Genomic DNA, 14,442 nt, shown 5'->3' with positions numbered 1-14,442 from the left:
TAAGGACTTTTCATGTTTCTATTTTGGGTTATTCTGTTACCACTCTTTGTATTTACAATCCTTGTGAAATAACCAAATATACCCTTGTATTGATAATCTTATAGTTCTGTATGTGTGTGATTGTTCAGGGGAAATTCTAGAACGATCTGAAAGGGTTGATGTTTGACAACGAAACTCTTTGAGTGTTCCTTTGTCCAACAAATGCATACTAGCCCCTATTTTTCCTTTCATTTTCGTCTGAAATCAATTTAAATCTGAAATGTAACCTTAGCTAAATTGTAACTGAAATACTAATTACTTCATTATTTCAAGTAGATGATCAAATAAGCCTCCTAGCTTAATCTTTTGAGTTTTGTATCAGGCATGAGAATTTGCATCCTTTAAAGTAATTCGAATATTTTATTGATAGAAAGTTTGAGAAGTTTGTGCATATTTACTTTATTTTTGTCTGTATCTATATATGCTTGACTTTTAATGAAATTTTTTTAAGAGAGTCTCAATTAAGATTCTATACTTAAAGGGATGGTTCATAAGCTTTTACAACGTTTGTCTTATTTTCAAGGAAATGATGAGTATGCTATGTACAAGTCAAATTAGTTCACAACCTTATAGTGGTAGTCAATTTCATGTTTCTTTTCTAATATGATTCTTACATATCATTGATTTGGAGTTTTTGTTCATTTTTTAATACATATAGAAAAATGATGTTTATATTTTTGGTTCTTTTGGTTTTATTATTTTTTGGTGTAGATTATGTGCTAACAATTTATAGATTTTTGTAGGGGTTTTCATTTGTGATTAAAGATATAAGTTGTTGTCTTTTGAGTTTTAAAAGTGTGAGAATCATCAGCATTTGGGTATCAAATAAACCTTTTTATAAAAAGAAATTATTCAAAAAGGAAGAGAATGTGATGCTTACAGTCAGGAGAACCTAAAAAAAGTGATTCCCAAAATATCCATATTATTATATTTGCTGATATATGATTTCTTAGAAATACATGTTAGTATGTAGGCTAGGGATCTTTTCAGAAATTGTATATTATAATGGTATGATACTTAAGATGCCTTGTATCAAGAAAAGTCTCAAAGTTACAAAGGAACTTGAAAGGATTGAATGTTATTCCAAGATAACTCAATAAATTCGTATTGATCTGGTCCCATTTATATCTCAAAAATGGTGATGATTACTAGAGCAAGCAGTTTCTGGTTCTGAATCAAAAGGGTCAGGACCAGATGAGAGCGACATACATAATTGGATAGAGGCGACAGTCGCATCCATGAGAGAAATGATTCCAAAGATGTTTGTATCTATCAAAACCAACCTAATCGCCCTGTTTGACGAGTGGTATGATGTTGTTGCTAGTATCATTGTTGTTGTCGTTGTTGCAGCTTCACCTGGAGAAAAGGAGATTCCCTATCGAGAGTTCAATAACACCAAGCCCCTAGAGTCAAATGGTGTTAAGAGATCCGATTGTCGCATTGCAATGGATCTCAGATGTAGAAGGATGCTTCTGCACTAGTGCTTTTCCAGTTAACCTGAAGTTTAGGTATGCGCAGAATCTCCTCCATCATGGAGTAGAAGACATGTGAAACTTTGTCACGAAGGACTACTCGCCTGCGGAGCAAAGCGTAGTGACCTGGGAGCAGTTTGTTGAAAAGTTCAGGGAAGAGTATGTCCCACTGGTGGAAAGGGAGAAAATAGCTCAAGAACTCTTGTCGCTCAAGCAGATAATTGAATCAGTGAAAAAGATCACCAAAATGTTCATTGAGAGAGCCTTGTTCTGCCTCTAGTATGCATCCTCGAAACAAGTGAAAAAGTCACGATGTTTAAGCATGCTCAAGACTAAGATTAGGGAGTTTGTATCAAACAATCGATACAAGACTTTAGTTAAGATGAAGGAGCATGCTAGGAGGAGAGAAATCGAGTTGGAGACCCAGACGAAAGAGAAGAGACAGACTTCCACACCGTCTCAGACGACATCCAAGAAGTTCAAATCTACTGGTTCCAATTTTAGAGGACAGAAGGGGTGCACTTGCAATAAGTACGAAAAGTTTCATGATGGTCCTTGTCGAGTAGGGCATGGGTGCCATAAGTGTGGCAAAGAAGGGAATTATGTTAGGAATTGTAAACAGAACATGTGTGTTTGTTTCAATTGCAACCAACTAGGTTACTTCAAGGCTGAATGTCCTTTTCTGAAGGCAACAACTACAATATAGGTTCCAGCACCTGAGACATTGAGGATAATTGATGGACGCCAAGGCGGATCTGGGGCTCCAAGGGCCAAGGGGCGAGCCTTTTAGCTTACGACAGAAGAAGTCAAAGAGGCTCTATGCGTCGTAGCTGGTACGTTAATAGTCAACTCCATACTTGCCTTAGTACTATTTGATTCTGGAGCAAGTCCTTCATTCGTATCGCTTAAGTTTAGCAACAATCTTAATAATGCCATAAGAGATTTAGAACATCCTCTAAGAGTAGAAATAGATGAAGATCGGACAATTAAAGCTTCAAAGGTTTGTCATAGTTAAAATTTAAGAATCGGCGACAGTAGTTTCCCAATAAATCTCATTTCCATTCCTATGCGTGAGTTGAACGTAATAGTAGGTATGGATTGGCTAAACCAGTTTGAGGCCCTGATCGACTGTAAGCAAAAGATAGTAAGGGTTCGAACTCTACGTGGGGGAGAACTTACTATCTAGGGTAAGGATTCCAAAAGTAGTTCATCATTTTGTTCCGCCGCAAGGGCTAGAAAATACATGCAACATGGTTGTGAAGGATTCTTGGCCTATGTAATAGACACTCGGGAAGAAAAGAATGAAGCTATTGCAGAAGTACCAGTGGTTTGTGAATTTCCTGATGTGTTTCCCGAGGACCTTCCTGGTGTGCCCCCAAAATGACAAGTAGAATTTAGGACCAACTTAGTTATGGGTGTGGCACCTGTAGCCAAGGCAACTTATCGTCTTACACCCTAGAGATGCATGAGTTATCTAATCAGCTTCAAGAGTTGATGGACAAGGGTTTTATTCGACCAAGTAGTTCTCCTTGGGGAGCGGAATACCGATTTTGTTTGTTAATACGAAAGATGTGTCACACAAAATGTGCATCGACTATAGGGAACTTAACAAACTCATGGTGAGGAATCGTTATCCACTACTTAGGATTGACGACTTATTTGATCAACTCCAAGGAGCATCGTGGTTATCCAAGAATGATCTGTGATCAGGATACCATCAAATACGAGTAAGGGATGAAGATATACTAAAGACGGCTTTCAGAACTCGGTACGACCATTATGAATTTGTAGTGATGCCTTTCATGCTCACTAATCCACCCACCGTATTCATGGATTTAGAGAACTGGGTATGTAGGTCGATGCTCGATCGATTAGTAATAGTGTTTATCGATGATATATTGATATTTTCAAAGACTCAAGAGCAGCATAAGGAGCACCTGAGAGAGGTATTCGAGGTTCTAAGAAGGGAGAAGTTGTATGTAAAGTTCTCCAAGTGCCATTTCTGGTTACAAGAGGTCCAGTTCATTGGGCACCTTGTCAACCAGGATGGTATTTTAGTAGACCTAGCGAAGACTGAGGCAGTAATACAATGGCCGGTTCCGACTTCTGTTTCAGAAATACAAAGTTTTCTAGGATTGGTGGGATACTAAAGAAGATTTATTCAATCTTTTTCCAAGATTGCGGTACCGATGACCCGTTTAACAAAGAAGGGAGTTACTTTTCGTTGGGGTCCTGAGCAACAATTGGCGTTTGAAACGTTGAGGAAAAAGTTATGCGAAGCTCTGGTGTTAACCCATCCAGAAGGTGTTGATGACATGGTAGTTTAATGCGATGCATCAATCATGGGTTTCGGAGCCGTCCTCATGCAGCGAGGTCAAGTAATCGCATATGCTTCAAGACAGTTGAAGCCCCACGAGGCTAATTACCCGGCACATGATATGGAGTTGGGAGCAGTGGTCTTGGCTTTCAAAATTTGGAGGCATTACTTGTATGGAGTGTGATGCACAATCTATACAGACCAAAAAAGCCTAAGATACCTAATGGATCAGCCCAACTTAAACATGAGGCAACGTCGATGGTTGGATGTAGTGAAAGACTACGACTACGAAATCCTTTACCACCTAGGTAAGGCTAACACAGTAGTTGGTGCATTAAGTCGGAAGACAACTTATATGTTGATTAAGGGCATATGCTTAAGGATGACGATAATCACCCCAGTGCTAGATATGATCAAGAAAGCTCAGAGTGAAGCAGTCAAGGAAGAGAACTGAAAAAGCGAGAGAATTTTTGGGCATATCTCAGCTTTTGACATAGATAGTCGTGGGTTGTTAACCCTTCACGACAGAGTGTGAGTCCCATAAGCTAGTGGAGCTCGATAAATACTCATGGATGAGGCACACAAGTCCAAGTTCCCGATTCATCCGGGAGCTATAAAGATGTGCAGGGACCTCAGACTCAATTATTGGTGGCCTTGTATGTAAATAGATGTAGCATGGTACATCGTGAGGTGTTTAACTTGTCAGAAGGTGAAGGTCGAACACCAGATGCCCAATGGAAAATTGCAGCCTCTTGATATCCCGATGTGGAAATGGGAGCAGATAACTATGGACTTCATCACCAAGTTACCAACGACTCCTCGTGGTGTGGATACTATTTGGGTGATAGTGTATAGGTAGACTTAGAGTGACCACTTTCTACCTATCCAAGAAAGTTCATCAGCAGAAAAACTCACAGAGATATACGTTAACGATGTAGTCTCCCGATACGGAGTAACAGTCTCGATAATCTCTAATAGAGATGTCCATTTCACTTCTCGGTTTTGGAGAAAGTTCCATGATGAGCTAGATACATCATTACATATTAGCACAACTTATCACCCTCAGACCTAAATGTAGAGTGAAAGACTGATACAAACCCTTCAAGACATGCTACGTGCATGCTTGCTAAATTTCAGTGGAAGCTGGGATACTTATCTACCGTTGGCAGAATTCTCATAAATCAACAACTACCACTCCAATGTTGGTAGACCTCCCTTCAAGATGCTTTATAAGAGAAAGTGTTGGACACCAATATGATGGGGAGAAGTTGGTCAACGAGTCATGGGAAGTACTTACGTTGTGATTAAGACTACTGAACTTATCCAACAAGTATGAGAAAGACTACAAACCGCATAGAGTCAGTAAAAGAGTTACACAGATCGACGAAGGTCAGAGCTTGAGTTTTTAGTCGGAGACCTCATACTAGTTAAAGTTTTGCCATGGAAGGGTGTCAACTGGTTCTAGAAGAGGGGCAAGTTATGTGACATCCCAAAACCCAAAACCCAAAAAAAAAAATTTATAGATATAATAAAAATCAACCAAACATGTTTATCAGACCATAAGGAAAGTCGTAAGCACAAAGCTTAGTGAGTTCCCCAAAATACCTCATACCATACATACAATGGGCCTTGCCTGACAACCATTAGCCCCTGCCCATCATCGGGCCCTGCCCAGAACAGATATGTCAGTAACATGCGATAGGCCCCGCTCAACACACTCATCAGGCCCCGCCCGGTATACATACAAACACATACAATACATGTAAGAGTCAGAAAGACAGCTAGCATACTATAACATAATCCAATGGGCCGATATTGGTGCCTTCTACCCAAAAGTATTGTGATAAGACTCACCTCAATCTGTTGGAAATCAGATAAATGATCGGACTGCTGATCCGGGAAATCTCCGCACTATATATGATCAAATAATACCCTAACTAATAATTAGGTCATAAACCATAACCAAGAGTCTAAATCCTTAATACCGACTCCTAGGGTAAAAGACCATTTTACCCTTCCCTTACTGGGCCTAAACAGTGACGGCCCAAAACCCAAAATGACCCAAACTAGTCCACAGGCCCAAAATCCCAACTTTTGAGTACGCCCGACGTACTCTTCGACAACTAAATTACATGACTCAAACCTAGTACACACAACGTACTCTGAAGTACACCCAACGTACTGGCCAGAGATCCTTTTTTCATCCTAATGGCTTAATCCCTTAAGACCTTGACGTCCAAACCTCAGATCTACATCTAAATAAGGTCTCAATCCATAAAGTTGGCAACTTTACTAACATACATGGCCCAAAAGGACCCAATATCAAACCCGAGGTCCAAAACTCCTTAAAAAGGCCAACAACTCATGCATGGTTGAACCATAACCACCAAGATTTGATTTTTATACTTAAAGGAACTTAGATCTAATAAGAAATGTCACCCTAAAGCTCTAGAGTAGCGTTTACTCCCAAGAACCAAAGTCATGGGACCAAAAGCTCCTAAATCTACCCACAAATGAGATCTTAACAAAGGAACCATTAAGGTAAGAACTTTTTACCACTAAAAGCTTGCAATGAAGAAGATATCCCTGGATATTGAAGCTCCAACTCCAACAATGCACCATCACCAAGTCTCTTCTTCTTCAAATGCACAAAAGAACACCAAAACTTTCAACAAAAGCTCAAGAACACACCAAAGATGGCTAGGTTTTCGTGACATAAGTTCTTGGGGTAAGGAGATTAATGATAGGCAGCCTAAAGGTCCATAATGATGCTTAAATAGGGTCCAAACCAAAAAAAATTGTGTTTATCCCCTGGCTATGTACGTCCCGCGTACTACACGAACGCCCCGCGTACGCACCCCTCCGCTAAAATTTACATTTCACCCCCTTTGGAACCAAATTTGCAACTAAATTTAATATCCAGGGTCAAAAAGAGAAATACCTTGGAATCGGGTGTTACAATTCTTCCCCACTTGAACTAAACTTCATCCTCGAAGTCTGTTGTTGCAAACAACTTTGGGTAGTGCTCCATCATCTCGTCCTTAGGCTACCACGTCTACTCTGAACCCTTTTGGTGCTGCCACTACACTTCACGCGATCCATAATCTTGTTTCGCATAGTCTTCATCCTCCTGTCAAGGATCGCTACTAGTGTCTCTATATAATTCAGGCGATCATCCACCTGAATGTCCTCAAATGGAACCACGGTGGAATTATCCACCAAACATTTCTGCAGCTGAGAGAAATGAAAAGTGCTATGAATCTGACTGAGCCCCTGGGGCAGATCCAAACGATACGCAAACCTACCCACCCAGACCATCACCCTGAAAGGACCAATATACATGGGGCCTAGCTTGCTCCGCTTCCTAAATCAGATAATACCTTTCCAAGGTGACACCATCAGGAGGATCATGTCCCCAACCTGGAACTCTAGGTCTGACTTGCATCTATCTGCGTAACTCTTCTGTCAACTCTGTGCTGTCTAACCGCAGACCTGTTGGATTAATCCTGTTGTCTTGAGTACCACCTCCGTACTCCCCATAACCTATTGACCGACCTCACCCCAACATATCGGGGTCCTACACTTCCTCCTGTAGAGCATCTTAAAAGGAGGTCGATCAATGATGGTGTCATAACTGTTGTTATACGAAAACTCCGCCAAAGGGAGATACGTATCCCAACTCCCGCTAAAATCCAGTACACATGCCTGCATCATGTCCTCCAATGTGTGGATAGTCCGCTCACTCTAACCATCAGTCTGCGGGTGGAAGATCGTGCTAAAGTGCAGACGAGTACCCAACTCCTCGTGAAATCTCTTCCAGAACCTGGAAGTAAATCGGACATCCGTATCAGAAACCACTGAAACCAGCACCCCGTGTCGTGCCATGACCTCCTGAATGTAGATGTCGGCCAACTTCTCCGCCGAAATACTCTCCTGGATCGGGATAAATTGTGCGCTCTTAGTCAATCGATCCACAATGACCCATATTGAATCCACTCCGTGCACCGTCCGAGGCAACTTCGTGATAAAATCCATTGTAATCTCTTCCCATTTCCAAACGGGAACACCCAACGACTCCATTTTGTCGTGAGGTCGCTGATGCTCGGACTTGACTCTTCTACAAGTCAAGCACCTCTCCATATACCAGGCCATGTCTCGCTTCATGCATGGCCACCAATAGTCAAGCTGAAGGTCTCTATACATATTTGTCGCTCCGGGATGTATAGAGAACCTCGTCTTGTGCGCCTCCTCCATCAAAACCTGAAGCACACCACCCCAATATGGAACCCACAACCTCCGATGAAGGGTCAACAATCCCCGGCTATCATAATCAAAGGAAGCCACCTAACCCACTATGTGCTCACTCTTCCGGTGTTCTTCCTTCATGGCCTCAACCTGAGCCTCTCGAATCTGCTATAAAAGTGGGGTGAACACGATCATCCTCAAACATTCATCTCTAATCAGGGTAATAACCGCCTTGCGGCTAAGAGAATCGACCACCACGTTGGCCTTTCCTAGGAGATAAAGGATCTCACAATCAAAATCCTTCACCTCATCCAACCATCTGGGTTGCATCATGTTCAGATTCGACTGATCCATCAGATACCTCAGACACTTGTGATCTGTGTATATAGTACAACGGACCCCATAGAGGTAATGTCACCAAATCTTAAGGGCGAAAACCACAGCCCCCAAATTCAGATCATGTGTAGGATTTTTAGGAAGTAAAGCAGATGACTAGCAAAGAAACAAAAGCACACAAGACACAGTATTTATGTGGCTCGGTCAAGGTGACCTACGTCCACGGTCAGAGGGGAGTATTCGTTTATTTCAGATCTCTCAAGCAGAGGTTACAAGTACAATTACAAAGAGATTCTCCTGTCACTCTAGAATTCAATATACTTGAGGCATCAGACCTAAAACCCTAATGGTCCAAGCCCATTGGCCCATAGTCCCATGAAAGGTGTCAACCCATCACAATCTTCCATGCATCATCTTCTGTAACATTCTTCCATGTCATACAATCCATGAGCAATAGCAAAACACATGATGGAGCACCTTGTGCCATAATGGAGCATCATGATGTACAAGTGGCGCATCATGAACACTAATTGCCCAACATCCATCATGGTGGCACAACATGGTGTAATCCTTGAGCAATACCAATTTCTGAGCATCCTTGAATGATCTTGAGCATCATAGAGGACTTCATAGCAAACTTGGATCATCAAGGACCAAGATGGACCAACTTGCGCCATGATGGCACAACATGAATATGGATGGCGCAAGTGTCATCAAGTGTGGCACAAGAACATCAAGATTGGAGAAACAAGACCCTCTTGGCACAATAGGAACATGCATGGCGTAACAAGGCCATGCATGTCGCAAGAGTATACCTCATGACGCAAGAGTAGTTACCTATATCGCAAGAGGGATCCTCATGGTGTAAGAGGAACCCTTCATAGTGCAAGAGGGAGCATAATGGCGCAAGAAGGAATTACATAGTGCAACAGCATCCCTCTTGGTACATCCATCTATCATATGGCGCAACAAGGCCCCCTTGTTGCGCCATATCACTCCCAAGTGCTCCAAACCTCTTCCAGGTGATCCAAACCCCCTTCTGCATGATCTGTTCCTTTGGCACTTCATCGGTTCCTTTGTCAGATGATCCATTCCTTTATTAGATGATCTGTTCCTTTGTCACATGCTCCATGATCCCCAAGTGCTCTATTTAGTTCCAAGTGCTCCAAATGCTCCATGAACATGATCCAAATGCTCTATGAACATGATCCAAGTTCTCGAGTCACATTTAACAATCTCCACCTTGACTTGAGCATCCTCTGAACTCCACCTCGAACAAGAACTTCCTCTCCCTTCTTGTCATTCGTCCCCAAAGGGACCTACCTCCTGAAAACATCAACCAAGTCCAAGAAAAGCTTGAAATTCTCCGTAGGAACAACTTTGACAACATATATGTTGGGTTGACGTTGGTATCAATCTTGAGTATTGAAAACTTTTCTCCTTCCAGAATATCCTGAATGAAATTCATCATGACATAAATGTGCTTTGTCTTCTCATGATACACAGGTTTCTTAGCAAGACTCAAAGAAATTTTACTGTCACAATACAAGACAGGTTTCTCCACTTCAGACCAAGACTCTGAATAAGCCCTTGCAACCATATCTCATCCTTTATTTGTTCCGTCATAGACATGTACTCGGATTCAGTTGTAGACAAAGCAATGGTATATTGTAATGTTGACTTCCAACTGATGGTACATCTGAACATAGTGAATATGTAGCACATCCGTGACCTGCGCTTTAACAAGTCACCACCATAATCAGAGTCAACATATCCTGCCAAGTCACTCTTCGTATTAGCTCCATACACCAAGAAAACATCAATCGTTCCCTTCAAGTATCGTAATATCCACTTTACAGCTTCCCAATGAGTCTTCCCTGGATTACTCATAAACCTGGTAACCATACTAATTGCATGAGCCAAATTAGGTCTGGTACAGACCATAGCATACATGAGACTTCCAACAGCACTTGAGTATGAAACTCTGCTCATGTACTTCCTTTCTTCATTAGTAATGGGTATAGTTTTTGGACCAAGTTTAAAGTGAGCCACCAAAGGAGTTCTAACTGGCTTGGACTGATCACAATTGAAGGATTGTAGAACTTTATCAATGTACTTATGTTGAGAAATACACAACCGCCCTACTTTTCTATCCCTTTGTATCTCCATTCCAAGTATCTTCTTTGTTGCTCCCAAATCCTTCATTTCAAACTCATTCTTGAGGGTCTCCTTCAATTCATTTATACCAGCCATGTCCTTGGCTGCGATGAGCATATCATCAACATATAACAATAGATATATGTAGGAATCTAGTGACAATTCCTTTGAGTAAACACAATTGTCAAACTGGTTCCGAATGTAGCCATTCGAGATCATGAATGAATCGAATATCTTGTACCATTGTCTTGGAGATTGCTTCAAACCATAAAGGGATTTATTTAGCAAATATACATGATCCTTCTTAGAATCAAGGAATACTTCTGGCTGGGACATATAAATATTCTCTTCTAAGTTCCCATGAAGAAATGCAGTTTTCACATCAAGTTCTTCAAGCTCCCGATCAAATGCACTCACCATGGCCAAAAGAACACGAATTGTCTTGTCCTTCACGACCGGTGAGAACACCTCGTGATAATAAATTCCTTCTTTCTGAGAAAAACCTTTCGCCATCAACCTTACCTTGAACCTAGTTGGTTCAACTCCTGGTATCCCTTCCTTCTTCTTAAAGATCCATTTGCATCCCACTGGTTTTGCTCTCTTTGGTAATGGAACAAGATCCCATGTTTCATTACTCTCTAAAGATTGCATTTCTTCATTCATGGCCATCAACCAGTCATTTACTTTTTTACTCGCCACAACCTCTTTATATGATTGAGGCTCCTCGGTGTAAATGTATTCTCCAGTTACTAAAGCAAAAGCAATGGATTCAAGTTCACCTGAATTCACACATCCCACATATCTATCAGTTTGTCGAATGACCCTCTTTGATCTTCTATTATCTATAGATTCAGAACCATCATCCTTCCCAACATCAAGACCATTGGACGAAGATCCGATAGGTTGCTCTTGGGTTTCATCATGTCCAGGCTGTTTACTACCGCCTTGATCTTTGTCACTTATCACAACTCTTTCTGGAGTTTGAGTTGCAAACTCCACCTTCTGGCTAGCACCTTGATATTTATTCCCTGCTTGACATGTGTCACCTTATCCCTGGTTACCCATGGCAGATTCATCAAAGGTAATATCTCTGCTAATGATAAATTTAGGAGTTCTTCCTTCTTCTATACACTACAGTCGATAACCTTTTACTCTTATCACATATCCTAGATATATGCACTTTATTGCCCTTGGTTCAAGTTTACCATCATTCACATGAGCATATGCGAGGCATCCAAATATACGTAAACCAGAATAGTCAGAGGGTTTCCCGAACCATACTTCTTGAGGTGTCTTCAAGTCTATTGCAGTTGATGGTGATCTATTCACCAGATAGCAAGCAATGTTAACTGCTTCCACCCAGAACTGCTTGGATAAGTTAGCAAATATTCGCATGCACCTTGCACGTTGCATGAGTGTTTGGTTCATCCATTTTGCCACTCCTTTTTGTTGTGGTGTGTTCTGTACATTTTGGTGCCTCACTATACCTTCTGATTTGAAGAAATTATCAAATGGAGCATTGCAGATGTCAGTCCTCAGAGTCTTGACCTGTTTTCCAGTCCTTTTCTCAACCATGGTCTTCTAGTCCTTGAACTTTCTAAGCACCTCATCTTTGGTCTTCAGAAAGTACAACCAAACCTTCCTTGAATAGTCATCAATGAATGTCACAAAGTATGACCATCCTCCTTGAGACTTCACGGGTGCAGGACGCAACAGATCTGAGTGAAAATACTCCAAGATTTCCTTGCTTGTGTGTTTACCGGTACCGAACTTCACTTTGCGATGCTTTCCCTTGATGCAAGCTTCACAAAACTTTATCTTTCCAATAGCCTCTCCACCAAGCAATCCTTGTTTACTTAGAACTAACATGCCCTTCTCACTCATGTGCCCCAACCTACGATGCCACAACTCTATCTTGTCATCACCTTCATTCAAGATTTGAGAGATAACCACCGTTCCCATAACCATACTACCTTCTAGGATATAGATCTCTCCACGATTCATCTTCCCTTTCATTATAACCAGAGAGCCTTTGATCTCTTTGACCCAATCACCTTCACCAGCGTACCTCATCCCATTCTTATCCAATGTGCCAAGAGAAATTAAATTCTTTCGAAGTTTCTGAACGTACCAACAATCTAACTTCCAGAGCATGCCATCGTGCATCTTGATCTGCACCGTGCCACTACCTTTGATAATGCTCACCCAGTCATCACCCATCTTGAATGTGCCATCCCATTCTTTGAAGGAGTCGAATCATTAACGATTATACGTCATGTGATAGGATGCTTTATAATCCAAGACCCAAATATCAGCAGAGCTTAATGTACTCACAGTGTACATCACCATCACCCCCTTCATTAGAACTTTCTTGAACCACAACAACAGTGTTATTGCTGCTTGATTCACTCTTGAACTTCCCATTCTTTAGCTATGGACAATTTCTCTTGAAGTGTCCCTGCTCCTTACAGTTATAACATTTTGTGTTCGATGAACCTTTAGACTTCGATTTTGAACATGATCTCCCTCTGTTTCCCCTTTCCTATCTTCTGTCCTTCCTCTCCCTATGAACAAACCGAAACTAGAAACCTCCTCCCCAACTGAAACTTTTCTTTTCAGTTCCTTGGACATCAGAGAGTCCTTCACATCATTCACAGTGATCGTTTTCCTACCATAGAGCATGGTATCAATGAAATTCTCATATGAGCTCGGAAGATAACATAAGAGAATGAGCGCCTGATCTTCATCTTCAATATTCACATCAACCCTTGTAGATCCAAGATGATGCGATTGAAGTTATCCAAATGATCTTTAACTTGGGTACTTTCAGACATTCTGAGAGTGTACAACATTTGCTTTTGATACAACCTGTTCGTCTGTGAGTTGTTTTGGCACTTGTCACAAAGTTTATCCCAGAGCCTAGAAGTAGTTGTTTGATCCACAACCTCTCTCAGTACTTCATCTGTCAAGCTCAATAGAATGGCACTATTTTCCTTTGTTAGAATGTCCACCTTCTTCTCAGCTGCCATGTCCTTTGGCAGTTTGCCTCTCCTTCCAGTGCTGCTGCACACCCTTGTCGAACCAAAAGAGCCTTCATCTTCACCTTCCACAATGTGAAGTCATTTGAACCATTGAATTTCTCCAAATCAAATTGTGAGTAGACATCTTCAATCACTGAAATATAAACTGCAGCTCTGATACCACTTGTTTGGATCGCTACAAGTCCAACCATGCCAACATAGAAGAACAATGAGGTTCCATTTTCTAAAACCAATTGGTGATAAAAGGGATTACCCATTGCCTTATATGCTAGCATCTAGTTTTTTATTTTACCAATGTGGGATTGGGTTTGCACCCCAACAATCCTCCCCTCAAACCCAAGTTCCATACTTGGCCTCCCATCAACGACTGTTCATCAGATCCAATCCTTTTTTCATACCGCCAATATTCTCGGGACACTCTCACTTGAACTGGGCCATCAGGAAGACATTCGATACATGGCTTCAGGATCAACTTCGGCTTGGGTTTTGTATAATACAACATCCTATGGTGCACATACAACCCTAAATGCTTTGGATCTATGTTTTCTCTAATTATACATGCAATATTGTTTCCAAAGCATAAAGCCTACAACTAGCAAACAATTGACATAAACAACATAAAATACTAGTTAGGAGTTTACCTCTTTATGTAGCTTGTAGAACTTGTTGTATTTGGCCTTTAAGAACTTAGCACCAATAGTGTGAATGCCTCAAATGATTCACAACACACCTAGGACAAAGGATAACTTGAAAGAGATATTGCTAACTCCAAAATCGGCTCTAATGAACTCCAACAACTCTAGTGGTCGATTTTGGGTGCCAAGGGAGTCCTTTT

At 41.2% G+C, this 14,442-nt stretch overlaps 1 pseudogene; it reads right to left on the bottom strand.

Annotated features, from left to right (window-relative positions):
* Positions 1-12,147: 12,147 nt before the first annotated feature.
* Positions 12,148-12,786, bottom strand: LOC145113970 (putative mitochondrial protein AtMg00300 pseudogene; annotated as a pseudogene).
* Positions 12,787-14,442: the final 1,656 nt, after the last annotated feature.

Source organism: Lactuca virosa, chromosome 5 (genome assembly GCF_052849685.1).
Source record: "Lactuca virosa cultivar CGN04683 chromosome 5, Lactuca_virosa_CGN04683_v6, whole genome shotgun sequence".
NCBI classification, from domain to species: Eukaryota; Viridiplantae; Streptophyta; class Magnoliopsida; order Asterales; family Asteraceae; genus Lactuca; species Lactuca virosa.
The sequence above is the reverse complement of the archived record's forward strand: the minus strand, read 5'-3'. Positions and strand labels throughout refer to the sequence as shown.